General features: G+C 32.7%; 1 protein-coding gene across 2 annotated transcripts in view; it reads right to left on the bottom strand.

Annotated features, from left to right (window-relative positions):
• Positions 1-12,970, bottom strand: part of NAALADL2 (N-acetylated alpha-linked acidic dipeptidase like 2) — a 1,088,713-nt gene that overhangs the window by 1,028,086 nt on the left and 47,657 nt on the right. For both annotated transcript variants that reach the window (XM_039865076.1, XM_039865077.1), the window contains one exon: positions 11,590-11,652. The gene's annotated coding sequence lies outside the window, so the exon portion shown is untranslated. The remainder of the gene's footprint in view (positions 1-11,589; positions 11,653-12,970) is intronic.

The following is a 12,970-nucleotide window of genomic DNA, read 5'->3' as shown; positions in this document are numbered from 1 at the left end:
ATCCTGTATAACACAGATCAATGGTCAAAAGATAAAGACTTTGAGTGTCTTTAAAAAAAAGAAAAAGAAAGAAAGAAAAATTGCCTACTTAACAAACAAAGGAGAAGAAGTATTTTGGTCAACAGAAAATAAGTCAGTGGCTTTAACTCAATCCTTTAAACTCTGTTGCAGGAAGAAGTCATTAGTAAACCTTTTTTTTTTTCTTTTTTATGACAATGTAAACAAAGTAAACTTGGGAGCAAGATCAGAACTTTGAAGATCATCAAATGGGAAAATAGAGTCACATATGGGATTTGGGTCCAGGAGGATCCAAAGTATGTGACAATTTTAAGGCAGATCTGGAGCTGCAATTAAGAAAGTCATATGCAATGGCAGTGAGGCCACATACTTGGTATACCTCATTCTGGTGGGTGAAAACGCAAAGCTGTCTATATCAAACCTAAAATATTAAAGTTAAAAGCATTTATACAAAATTGTAAACTAACAAGCATGACAGTTAATTATGAATTCAGTTAGACCAAACATAAGATTTTTAACCTACTGGGAAAAATGTCAAAATTAGAAATATCTGTCTTTCAACTTACCATATTTTATAAGTGAAGCTGGGCTGCAGATGTTCCTTGTCTCTGACCTGAAGCACTATTTTCATATTGCTGCTTAATAGTAGCAATCTGCCAAACTTTCATTATATTAATACAAAATACCAGCCAGTGTGTTTTATAATTCCATTTTTAATAGAGGGAGCAAGGCTTTAGCTCTTGGGTCCTTAATAAATATTTGCTCAGTGATTACAAAAAAAAAAAAATTCAGTCTTCAAGAACACAGTATCTACTGGCCTCCCTTATATGAATTAACTATTTAATTTGACTGAATTATCTTGCTTTGAATTTCACAGTACATATGTCTTAAAATATTTATTCAAAAAAATTCTGTTATTAAAATCATGTCCACAGAATTGGCAATGTTACTTATATAATTTCTATTCTAGAAGAATTCAGCATGGCTGAGATTCATAAAAGTTTAAGTAATATCCACATTCCCACCCATTTCACTCTGTTTCAACATCATTCATGCATTCTTATTTCCTAAAGATTTTTATAGATAGTGCAAAGGAAACTCAGGTGTTTAAAATCACTGTAATTAGTAATTATATTACATAAAATATTTATTTACCTAGGAAAAATATCTAAAAGCTAGACCAGTATTAATTATAGGTAATCAGGATGATTTTCTCCTTACTTTTTATTTATAAAACCCATTTATAAACCTTTAACTTCTCTCATATATAACATTTGTGATTAGAAAATCTTTAATAGATATTCACAAGCCAGTTCCAATTTGTAGTGAATCATACTTATAGCTGAACTGTATTTAAAAATGCACAATAAATTTAAAATGTACATTAGCAACTTAAATGAACTCTATGACAATCCAATGATGGGTGTTAAAGGTATAGAAAATGAGAGGATTGAGTTAGGGAACAGAGAAAAGGGGCAAAAAAGATGACAGGAGTCAGTATCCTTTCCTAAATTAGGAAATTCTTAATAACAATTCAGTTCAGTAAAGACTCCAATTCTGTCCTATTAGCACTATCCCCAGATGGGGATATGAAAGTAAGAAAGAACCAAAGAATCCTTAGCTTCACTTACTCTCAACAGCTAAGAGCCTAAAGAGAGTTTTTTCTGTATTCCTTTTAAGTGCTTTTAGACTTTTCTCATTATTAATGAAATACATAATTATGTTAGGAAATCTGAAAATTACAGAATAGCATCAATGAAAATATTTAAATTCAAGAATCTAGAAAAAAATAGTATCTGTAGTTTGGTGCATTTTCTTCCAGTCTTCTTTTCTGTACATATGTACATGACTTTTAACCTACTTTGTACTGTACTGTGAGTGCAATTTGCTATTTTGCTTTTTCACTTAACACACCAGACACTTCCTTATGGTATTTTAAGTACTCTTTAAAAACATCATGTTTAAGAGCTACAGAATACTCTATCATACAGCTTCACCATGATTAATTTAAAAATATTCCCATTTCAGAAATTTAAGTTATTTCTAATTTTATATTTGCATACTTAATAATGAACATCATAATTTTGATTTGTGGTTTTAATTATACCTTCTTTAGAAGTTGTTTTCCTTCTTTAGAAGTTGTTCCTTCTTTAGAAGTTGTTTCTAATAGTAAATGTCTAGCTCAGAGGTATCAACTTCTTACAGGCTGTTGATATATTATATTACCAAAATGCTTTCTCAAAAAATTATACATATTTATATTTAATTCCAGAGTTTATGAAAGTGGTTCTTTTCCCACATCTAGTTTTACTCAAGAATGTGGTGGCATCAGCAAAGCACAAACTGGTGAGGCATTTTTAATTCCTTTATAATTTACTACTCCAACATTTAGTTTAAATGCTATAAAATGAAAGTCTGAAGAGGGCATTTTAAAATGTTCTTACAATCATGTTAAGTTACTTTTAATCTGCAGTTTAAAGAGCCGTGACTATTTTCACCAAACTTTACAACAATGCCACTTAACTCAGAACCGTAGCTCCAGAATGGAAAAAATTAAATTATATGATGATATCTTAGAGTGTGAGATTTTTGAGTCATATAAAACTGAAGGAAAAAATACAATATTTTACCTAATGAAATGTGTAACTTTGAAAAATTAATCTCATTTGATTCTGTTTCTTTATCACTAAAATGGGGGAAATGTCTACTTTTCTGAATTGTTATAAAACTTACATGTATATATATCATCAGATATTGAAAATGAAAAAGCTTGCTTCTTATCATTCTGTAATGTAGCTCACCAGAAAACAAATCCCACATAAGTGTAATTATGTTTTTAGTGTTTCATTCTCAAAGTAAGCATTTAAGAATTATTAAACATATGAGGAATGCCTCTAACACCCACACACACACACAAAACAGTAAAACAAAGGGAATAAAAAAGGAACCAGGCATTAAAAGCTACACTTTTCTGAGAACAACAACAAAACTCATTTCCTGTTTGCCCCAAGAATACTTGCCAGGGGCACTTGTGGCTGCAGCATTTACATCGAGATAACTTTCCAGTTATAGTCCTAACCTTACCCCAAAAGTTTGCTGTGAAATATCTCACTTTTATTACTCTTTTCACATCACTCTAGTACTCTAATAGTCTTTGAAAACAAATGACATCATTCTATTTATAGCATCCTGTTTTTAGTAGTGGTATTTCCATTAACAAAATACAGTAATTCTTGATAGCTGAAAATGGCAAATCCTAGAAAACGCAGCATTCTCACACGTGATGTTAACATCATTCTAGAACGGTTATTAGCTGAAGATTCATTTGATGAATTCAATTTTTCTGAAAGAGACAATTCTGATGAGTTTTTTGGAGAGTGCTTCAGAAAACTATATGGTCAGGTCTCCGTCTGATTCAGAATCTGATGGAAATAGCCCTACATTAGCTGATTCGGGTCACACTCTGAAAAGGTCAACTCGTGTTATGATTCCACATTAAAAGTATGAATTTACCAGCACACCAGGCAGAAAAGTTGACATCAGTGATACCACTGAGTCACTGTAGTCTTTTGAAATGTTCTCTACTGAGGAATTTGTTTCAAAAATTGCCAGTGAAACGAATGCCCAAGCTGCCTTGTTGGCTTCAAAGCCACCTAGTCCAAAAGGATTCTTGTGAATGGATAAATAAAAAGACGTTGACAATGACAAACGAAAGTCTTTTTTGCAGTAATGTTACTGCAAGGTATTGTGCAGAAACCTGAGCTAAAGTTGTTTGGTCAACAAAGCCTTTTTTGGATATACTTTATCTCAGGCAAATTACAACTGGTGAAAGGTTTTTACTTTGCTTCCGCACCTGCATTTTGCCAACAATTCTTCCATATTCGTTGGCCAATCAAAGGCCCAGATTTTATTGCAGAAGATCAAACCTATGTCCAATATTATTATAAATAAGTTTTCAACTGTTTATACTCCAAACATAAACACTGCAGTTGATGAATCACTGATGCTGTTAAAGGGGCAGTTAGCTATGAAGCAGTATAGTCCGACAAAATGAGCACGACTTGGTCTCAAGCTTTGTGTACTTTGTAAAAGTCAATCTGGTTACATGTGAAATGCACTTCTTCACACAGGGATCAGTATGAATTTGAAAGGTTCGGCTGATAGTCTGAAATAGTTGTGCATTGTTCTTTTCTTGGTCAATGACCGTCTTCCTTGATAACTTTTATACATCTCCCATGCTTTTCAGAGAATTTTATCAAAACAGGATTGATGCAGTTGGGATAGCTCATTTGAATAGAAAACAGATACCAAATGATCTAAAAAAAAAAAAAAAAAAAAAGGGTTGCAAAGGGGATGACTGTAGCCAGATTCTGTGGTGAACTTATGGCACTGAAATGGTGTGACAAGGAGGTGACAGTGTTGTCAACATTCCACAATGATACTGTGATTGACATAGACAACAGAAATAGAAAACTAAGAAGCCATGTATCATTGTGGATTACAACAAGAATATGAGAGCAATGGACTCAGCTGATCAGATGCTCACTTCTTTTCTAAGCACAAAAGGTACAAATTTTGGTACAAGAAATTCTTTCACCACCTTCTAAACATTACAGTGCTGAACTCCTATATCCTGTTCAAGAAGGACAATCTTGAGCACACGATCAGCCATGTAAATTCCAGACTGACACTGATTAAAAGAATGCTGGAAAAGTACCACAGGCCAGGGCAGCAACGTCTTCGAGGTTGTCCATGCTCTGTTGATGTCACACCTCTTCGCCTGTCTGGAAGACATTTCCCCAAGAGCATACAGCAGCATCAGGGAAACAGAATCCAACTGGTGGCTACAAAGTTTGCTGCTCACACAGGGACAAGATGGCAAGAAGATCCAGAGAACACCACAATATTTTTTGTGAATGTGAAGTTCTGCTTTGTGTTGGTCTGTGCTTTGAAATTTACTACACAAAAAAACATCATTAAATACTGACTATCATATACATTTCTGTTACATTAGAATTAGAGACAAGTTCTGTTTAGAAATAACTAAGAACGGTTTTTATATTTTATTTTCACATTGAAAACCAGTCAGATTTGCTTCAGCCTCAAAGAGTGTGTTTATGTAAAATTAAATTAACACTGGCAGCGAGCTGCACTTTTTTTTCTGAATGGGAAGTGAATTAATAGATCTGTTCTAGAACATTTGAGAATAGAAACAGATACAAAAAACTAAGCAAACAAAAAAGAAAAGTGTTAACTGCAGGAAAAATGTTTAAAAATATGAGAAACATTAATAATACATGCCCTAGTTTAGAAGTAAACAATATTCCCTTAGTTACTATAAATATAAAAACCATTAAATTTTTGAACTGTGCTATAATTTCCTATTAAAGTAAAAAGAGGATATTTGGGATGACTGGATATGAGATCTTCGGAAAATAAACTCTCAACCAAAAAGAAGCAAGATGTCAATGTATAATATCAATAATTTATAAATTAAGAAATAACTATAAAAGCATAGAGCTACTAGAAAAAAAATTAGAAGTTAAAAATAATTATCTCTTAGAGGCACTACTGGGGAAATACATTAGAAGGTTGTTATATTTTTCATTTTAAGCCTACATGATTTTTAAACTACATATAGATAATACTTATGTACAGTAATGATTAATTTTTAAATTTAACCATTTTAAAATTTTGTTCTTTTAGACAGGAAACCAGAAAGGAGAGGACAGAGAAAAAGAGCCAATGGACATAAAGGGAAAGGAGAAGGATGAAGGAACAGCAAAAGAGAAACTATGGAGAGAGTAGACTATAAAACATCTTAGAAAGCAGCTTTTTAAAAATGTTTTTCATTAAATGAAAAGAGGTAATCAAAATGATTTAACCTGATTGCTAATTACGGTCTCTGGAATGTGTTAAATTTGTAAATAAGAAATAAGTATCAGTGAAATATATCTTAATTACTTATACTGGATTTCTTCTTTCACTCACCCATCACCACCCTAATTTAACTACTCCTCTTGTGCATAGAGAGATGTCCACGATTCTCTCCTGGCCAACCATGCTGCCTCTAATCCAGCTCCTGCTCATTTTGCAGAAGATCTTATCTTCACAATGGCACCCCCAGCTCAAGAACTTAACAACAGTTCCTTGCTGAGGTTTAAGCTACTCTGCCTGGCTTTGAAGGCCATGACTCTACTTGACTTCTCAGGACAAATCCTCAGACACTAACGTCTACTTCTTGCATTGCCATTTTCCCTGACATTACCTGTTAAAACCACTGCCTTTATGGTTCATGATGTTTGGTTACCCCAGAAGAATAAAATAGGAAGTTTCCTTTCCACCTCTCTCATCTACCCAAATTCTCTCCATCTGTCATAATCCAGCTCAACCCATATTGGCTAAAATGCCTTCTCTGAAAACTCCACAGCACACAGATTTAACCCTTCTCTAATAACTCGCACTGTTGTCTTTGCCTCATAATTAGCATCTAGTTGAATATGCTCCAATTTTCTATTTCTGCATTATTTTTTTACTGCCTATTTTGTTTTCCTATAATTGTGAACAGTTCTGTAGCAGAAAACATACTGAACTCCTCTACATTGCTAAATAAATAAAATCATAAATGGAGCCCACTATGCTTCTTGATTGTTTTAAAGTGTTTCATAGCATCCAGTGCATTTCCATGCACGTGTCACATACTCGGGATATGCGGAATGGTTGATTGTTTAACTCGCTTTAAATTTGCTAAATAAACATGTTGTATTTTTACAGCTGTCAGATCCTTTGACAATTAACCTTCATGTTATTTAATGACTTATCTTTTCTGACCTGAATCTGTGCTTTTCCACATATCAAGCTATCTCGCCATACATCCCAATTTTTGAATTTAGAAGAAAATGAGTCAGTATGTAAAAATTTTATAAAAGATCATTCAAAAATATGGTGAACAAAAAATAATCTCTTACCAGGTATCTTCCCTCAATGCTCTTCATAATTTTATCTTAACTTGATTCCCAATTAAAATTAAATGGAATGTGAAATGTGGGAGGTATAATAGGTATTGAGAGGAAAGAGTTTCTGAAAAGTTTTCTTTAAATTCATGTCACCTGAATTTTTTTATTTTAGGGATAAATATATAGTAAGAGTTTGGAGTTAAAGACAAGTGATATGGTAAGAGTAAGAAATGTGAGAAAAGTTTGGTACTACTGTGTATTAAACCTTACTTCCAGTAGGACAAATATATCCCAAACTGAAACGTGTTATTCCAGTTTTGAGGGATGTTTTATTTTAATTCTCCACTTTCATCTCCATAGATGATGGGCTGCAACTATAAAGAGAAGAAAATTTTATAAAATTTTCTATAAAAAAATTCAAAATATTTAGCATTAAGAAAATCCACATGTAAATTTCCTAGTTTCCAGGCAACAAGTTGTCATGAGCCACACTGCATTGCTGGGAAAAGGCTTTGTCCTAATGCACAAAACTGCTTTTGTCTCAGTTCCTAGAAATTGCATAGCTATGTATGAAGAAAAAGAATGCCAAATTGGGCGTGTTAGCATGAACAGACATTCAATAAATAGTAATGGAATGGAGGAGATTTGCACCCCTTCGTCAAGACAATTAAAAACAATTAAAATTGTCCTTGTCAAAAAGCCAGCTTCTAATGTCGTGTGTAAAATTCACAAGAGGTCTTCCTGCTTTCATAAAAAATTGTTTGGCTTTATCCCGCTTGCTTTGCAAGTTTTTCTTAACAATTGCTTTTGGTAACTAACTTAAGGAGAAAATTTGGCACAGAAAATCTATCAAATGTACATTAAGCCTGCCTGCCAAGGTAATGGTACAGAGCAGGTGCTGTCAGAGTCAGAAGGTAGAAGCAAAAGAAGGAAATCAACAGGCTGCTTAAGTGTAGAAAATGACCCTGAAACAAGGCATCTTGTGTTTCATACTGTTACCAACACATGGCCCATCCCTCCATCACTTGTCCAGCTTGCAGTTGTTTACCCATCCCACTGGCAGGCTTGGCCACATCTTATGCCTTTTCTTTTCTCTCTCTCTTACTAGAGTAATTCTATTTTGTGAACTTTCGATTCACTTCCCTAAGGAAATAATTATGTTTGTTAAGGAAGTAATTATGTTAGAAGTTTCTATTTGTTGTTATATGATAAGGTGTTATGAATTTGGGGCTGATTTATTTGGGTTCTTTTTTACATTAAAGAAAGTAATCAAGTTATTTTACTTATTAGAAATTCATACTTGCTGTTAAAGGCAGAAGGATTATGAATACATTCAGAATGTGGTTCAATTTTGATCTTTTCATTTGTTAGTATGTTTCACCTGGACCAACTTACACTAGAGGCAGGGCTGTTAAACTGAGAGCAGATATCAAGACTTAGTTGAGATCAAGCATAGACCTTGAAGGTAGGGGAAGCAAAGTATAGTAGGATCCTCTTACTAAATAATCCGAAAGTGAAATCTTTAGTGCTCAATGTGACTATGCATTATGAAATAAAAAACAGATAAAGAAAAACAGAAATAAATTCATTAACAGAATTGTAACATGCACTCAGAGATAAGTAACTCTGGAGGTAGTTAGAATTTGGGGTCTATATACCTAACATACTAGGAGAAAAGGAGTGGGAAGAAAGGGCAGTTATGGAAAAGCAAATTACTTTCTGGAAAGATAAAAGGCCCTTAGGAGAATAGGTGGGGGATATGATAGTCTTGTGACAATGTTTACTTGCACATGGTAAGATCAGAAAAGCTATTCAAAAGGGGGTTTAATGACTTTCGAGTTCTTTTTGGAGGCTCTACTTTAACGCCAATATAGCAAATGCTTTAGTTCAAATACTTCTTATGCCGAAGAGGTATATTTTGGGGTGGCATATCCGGATCCCTTACAACACCCCCAATTTTTTTTCTGCCTCTTTTCTACTCTCTTTCATTAGGCTTTCTTAATTTTATTCTTAACCTGCATTTTGACTGATAGCAAGGCAGATAAATGTCCTTTATTTCAAAGCACCAGGGAGCATTTCTTTAAGAACTGACTCCTCTTTACTATGGAAAAGTTTAACATTACTCTATGCATAACAGGGTAATGATTGGTTACTCTAGGTGGTCAGATTCTATATGCAATGTGGTACCTTTGTTCAAATTTTCTTTACTGATTAAATATTCTATATAATTAGGTTTTATATTTTTAGAAGTTATTTTCATTTTGGAAAAAAATATTTCAAATGTCCTACCAAAATTACTGGGTTTATTGAAACTACCAGTTTACATCTCTTCATCATCAGGCCACACTAAAAGACATGAGAGCTGAGATTCTACTCTGTGAAACCTTGGGTGACTATAATACTTCCAGAACTTCATGGGACCACACCGAAAAAAATTCACAGAAATGCTCCACTGAACTCAAGGACAATCTGGGAGCAAGGTAACAGTATTTTAAAGAAATAACTTCAGATACGCCAGTCAAAGGAAAGTCTCTAGAATGAAGAATTTTACAATGATAACAAATACAGAATCTACTTTTATAACTGAACCCAAAGTGTCCACACTATACAATAATATATACTATTAAAGTCATGTTGTGATTTGTGAATCACCGTATTTTTTAAAGTCGCCTCATTAAATTATTTTTTCTTACAAGTGAAATGAATCTTCTTGATATAATATCTTACAATATCTGATTAATTTAATGATTGTTGTAGTTCCATCTCTCGTTACAAATGAAAGCTTTTATAATATATTTTGACTATATATTTTCTCGAGTTAAAATAAATAAAAATTATATGTATTGGCTATTTCCCTAAAAATTATTTTCTTCACTTATTCTTAGTTTCCTCCAAACCTTTTTTAGGGTGTTTAAAGAGAATTTATTGACATATAATTGTTTTTCAATTAAAACATTGTTTATTTTTAAAATTGCATTTCATATAGATTTTCTTTGATGAAGCCTCTTATCACCATCTAAAAGTAAAGAGAAGATGTTGAGAAGAACTTTTCCATTTGCGACAACTGATCAGAGAAAGAAGAGAATATATGGCCATAAGTAGTCATTCTTTGAGAGGAGCCTCCGTTGTGTCAACCTACCCATTTTCCAGATTTTTACATTTGATTCTGTCATCTAACACTATACATACTGAGAGCCTACTATTCACAAAGTACTACAATAGATCCTTGGAAAACAAGGTGAATTAGTCCAGGTCCTTACTGACAAAAATTTTATATTCTAGGAAATACACTCTATTTATATGGGTATAAAGAAGGAAGAATGGCCTGCCTTCCTGTTTATTATATATAGTAGTGGGCTCTGTGAATGTGTGACCACACATTTAATGAGAGTATTCAATACCAGATGAAGTCTTTCCAGTTTAACTGCCACTGTCCACAATTATATCTGATTTCATAAATATGGCTCATGAGGACATTCATAATCTGCTCCTTCCTTAATTCTTTAAACATATCTATCTTAAACATTATATTTCAGACATCATAAATTACTTTGCAACCAATATCCTTCCAAATTCCATTATCACATCACTCCCTGAGCAACCATCCCTAGCCTGGCTTAGGTGATCACCTCAACTCCCATGCTTATCGCTACTGTTTTCACTCATTACATTAGGTTGCACTTGCCTATTCTCTTGACTACCACTAGACTGTAAGCTCTTAAGAAGCAGATACATATTCTTCACCATCATGTCATCAATGTAAAGTAGCTGGTACTTAATGGGTGCTCGATAAATATTTGTTAAATGAATGAGTAAATTACTTTGACTTCAATTTTCCAAGAGAAACTGAATATTGCTTATTGGTCCATTCCATGATCTTTCAAGTAGAAAGCTAAATAATCTCAAATGGTAGCATGATCTATAACTAATTATACTGATTAAAATCTCTTAAAATATAATTATATGAAGACTTACTTTCCTTTAATTTAATATCCATAATAAAAAAACTGCAACCAATTTCTAATTAGTTTCTTTTTTTTTCAAATCCATATTAACTTAGGATTCAAGTACCACTGTGATACATCTATGTAAGCTAATTCATATAATTGCTTAGCAGAGTGTATGGCTCAGAGTAAGACCTCAATAATGTTAGCACGATAGCAGTAGTGCAGGTGGACTGATTTATTGTGATGGCAATAATAAATGTGTATTAACGATGTGTTACATAAATTATATGACAGACTTATGTATTCGAGATAAAATTATTTTTAAAAGAATTATTACATTTAGACGCTTATTGAGTTCTTTCGAAATACAGAGAAAGCATAGCCAGATATCATTACAAATAACATTGTTATTAGCTGTAGTATTAGATTAAGCACAATAATAACAAATCATCGTACCAGGGATGAAAATGTGAAATATAATTGTATAATTTTAAAATGTTTTGTAATGTATGAAATTATTTTCCCCAATGATTAAAAGTGTGGGTAAACAATATCAACATCTGAATGCATTTAACAAAAGCATCAGAAAGAGGAAATGAGTTTTTATATTCTCAAACTGCTAGATGGTTTTACAAACATTTATAAAAGGTCACCAATAGAGGGCCTACCTGGGGTCAAATGAAAGAGTCCTTAAATCATCAAAAGCTATCTCCAATGTCCAGCTGAGAGATCTAAAACAGAGAGTAAAAAAGACAGTTTGTGACAAAGCTGACACACAGTATTCTGAAAGGAGTGAAATCAATTGTGACATTTTTCATTTATTTGTAAATGCCTCTTTGGCAGTACACTCACTCAAAACGACAGTTGCTTCTTACAGAATAGGGGAGGTGATGGTAAAATAGAGGAATCCTGACAGTTGCTTTAATGAGATTTTGCATTAGGGCTGCTCTAACACTTTCCCCCAACAAAGAGCTTGCCCTTCATTTTCAATCTTATAACTCAGTAATTTGAAAAATGTTATCCCTATGAAAAACTAAACCAGCCAGTGCCTAGCTTATTTACCTCTTATCTTTCAATTAGAAGAAAATATTCTAAAGCAGGTATCTAAATAAATGTCAGCCATACTGACCAATTACTTCTTTTTATTAAAAGAGTACTATTTTTATCAAAAACAACATTATGGAGTAGGACTGAACAACTCAAGATATACTTTCCAGTAACTCATATTTGTATGAAAATACCAGGAAATTCACTTTAAGCTAATTTTAAAAGGCTTTAAACTTTATATTTTATTTTCCCAAGGAAAAGGAAATTATTGGCAAGATAAAGTTTCACTAGTCCTTGTATTTTGAACAATTCCAAATTAAGCAGTCTAAAGATTCCACTTCATTAATTCATTCAGTTTTTCTTTGATCATATGCTAGGTGTTTACTGCAGTTGCAAAGTGACTGTAAACTCACTTCGGAAAACAGATATATATATATATATATTTACTTATATATATATATAATATATATATATATTACTATATATATATTATATATATATATATATGTATACAAATTTACTTTTAAAAAGAGAAAGGAGACATAGGGAGGTGGCCTTTACATGGATCTTATTTCCTGATGATAATTAGGATGCACAGTGCCTCACACAAGATTACATGGGTTAGAGGGTAATCCAACTATTGCTCTTGGACTGATGAGAGCTCTCTTTGAGATCTGATCTCAATTCTGGACTACAAACCATAGAGAGAACTTAAAGAATCCAAAAATATATACAGAGAATCATGAGAGCTCTCTTTGAGATCTGATCTCAATTCTGGACTACAAACCATAGAGAGAACTTAAAGAATCCAAAAATATATACAGAGAATCATGAAAATAATGGCTAAAAAGGCTAGAACTAAATGAGCAAAAGCAAAAGAAAATGAGATGAAAATCGGTGAAAAATGTTGAGAAGACATTCAAATATCAACTAATAGGTTATTTTTAATGATGCTAATGATGATATATATATATAACTTATATATATATGTTATATATATAT

The sequence above is a fragment of the Pteropus medius genome, unplaced genomic scaffold, assembly GCF_902729225.1.
Source record: "Pteropus medius unplaced genomic scaffold, Ma_sr-lr_union100, whole genome shotgun sequence".
Classification (NCBI taxonomy): Eukaryota; Metazoa; Chordata; class Mammalia; order Chiroptera; family Pteropodidae; genus Pteropus; species Pteropus medius.
The sequence above is the reverse complement of the archived record's forward strand: the minus strand, read 5'-3'. Positions and strand labels throughout refer to the sequence as shown.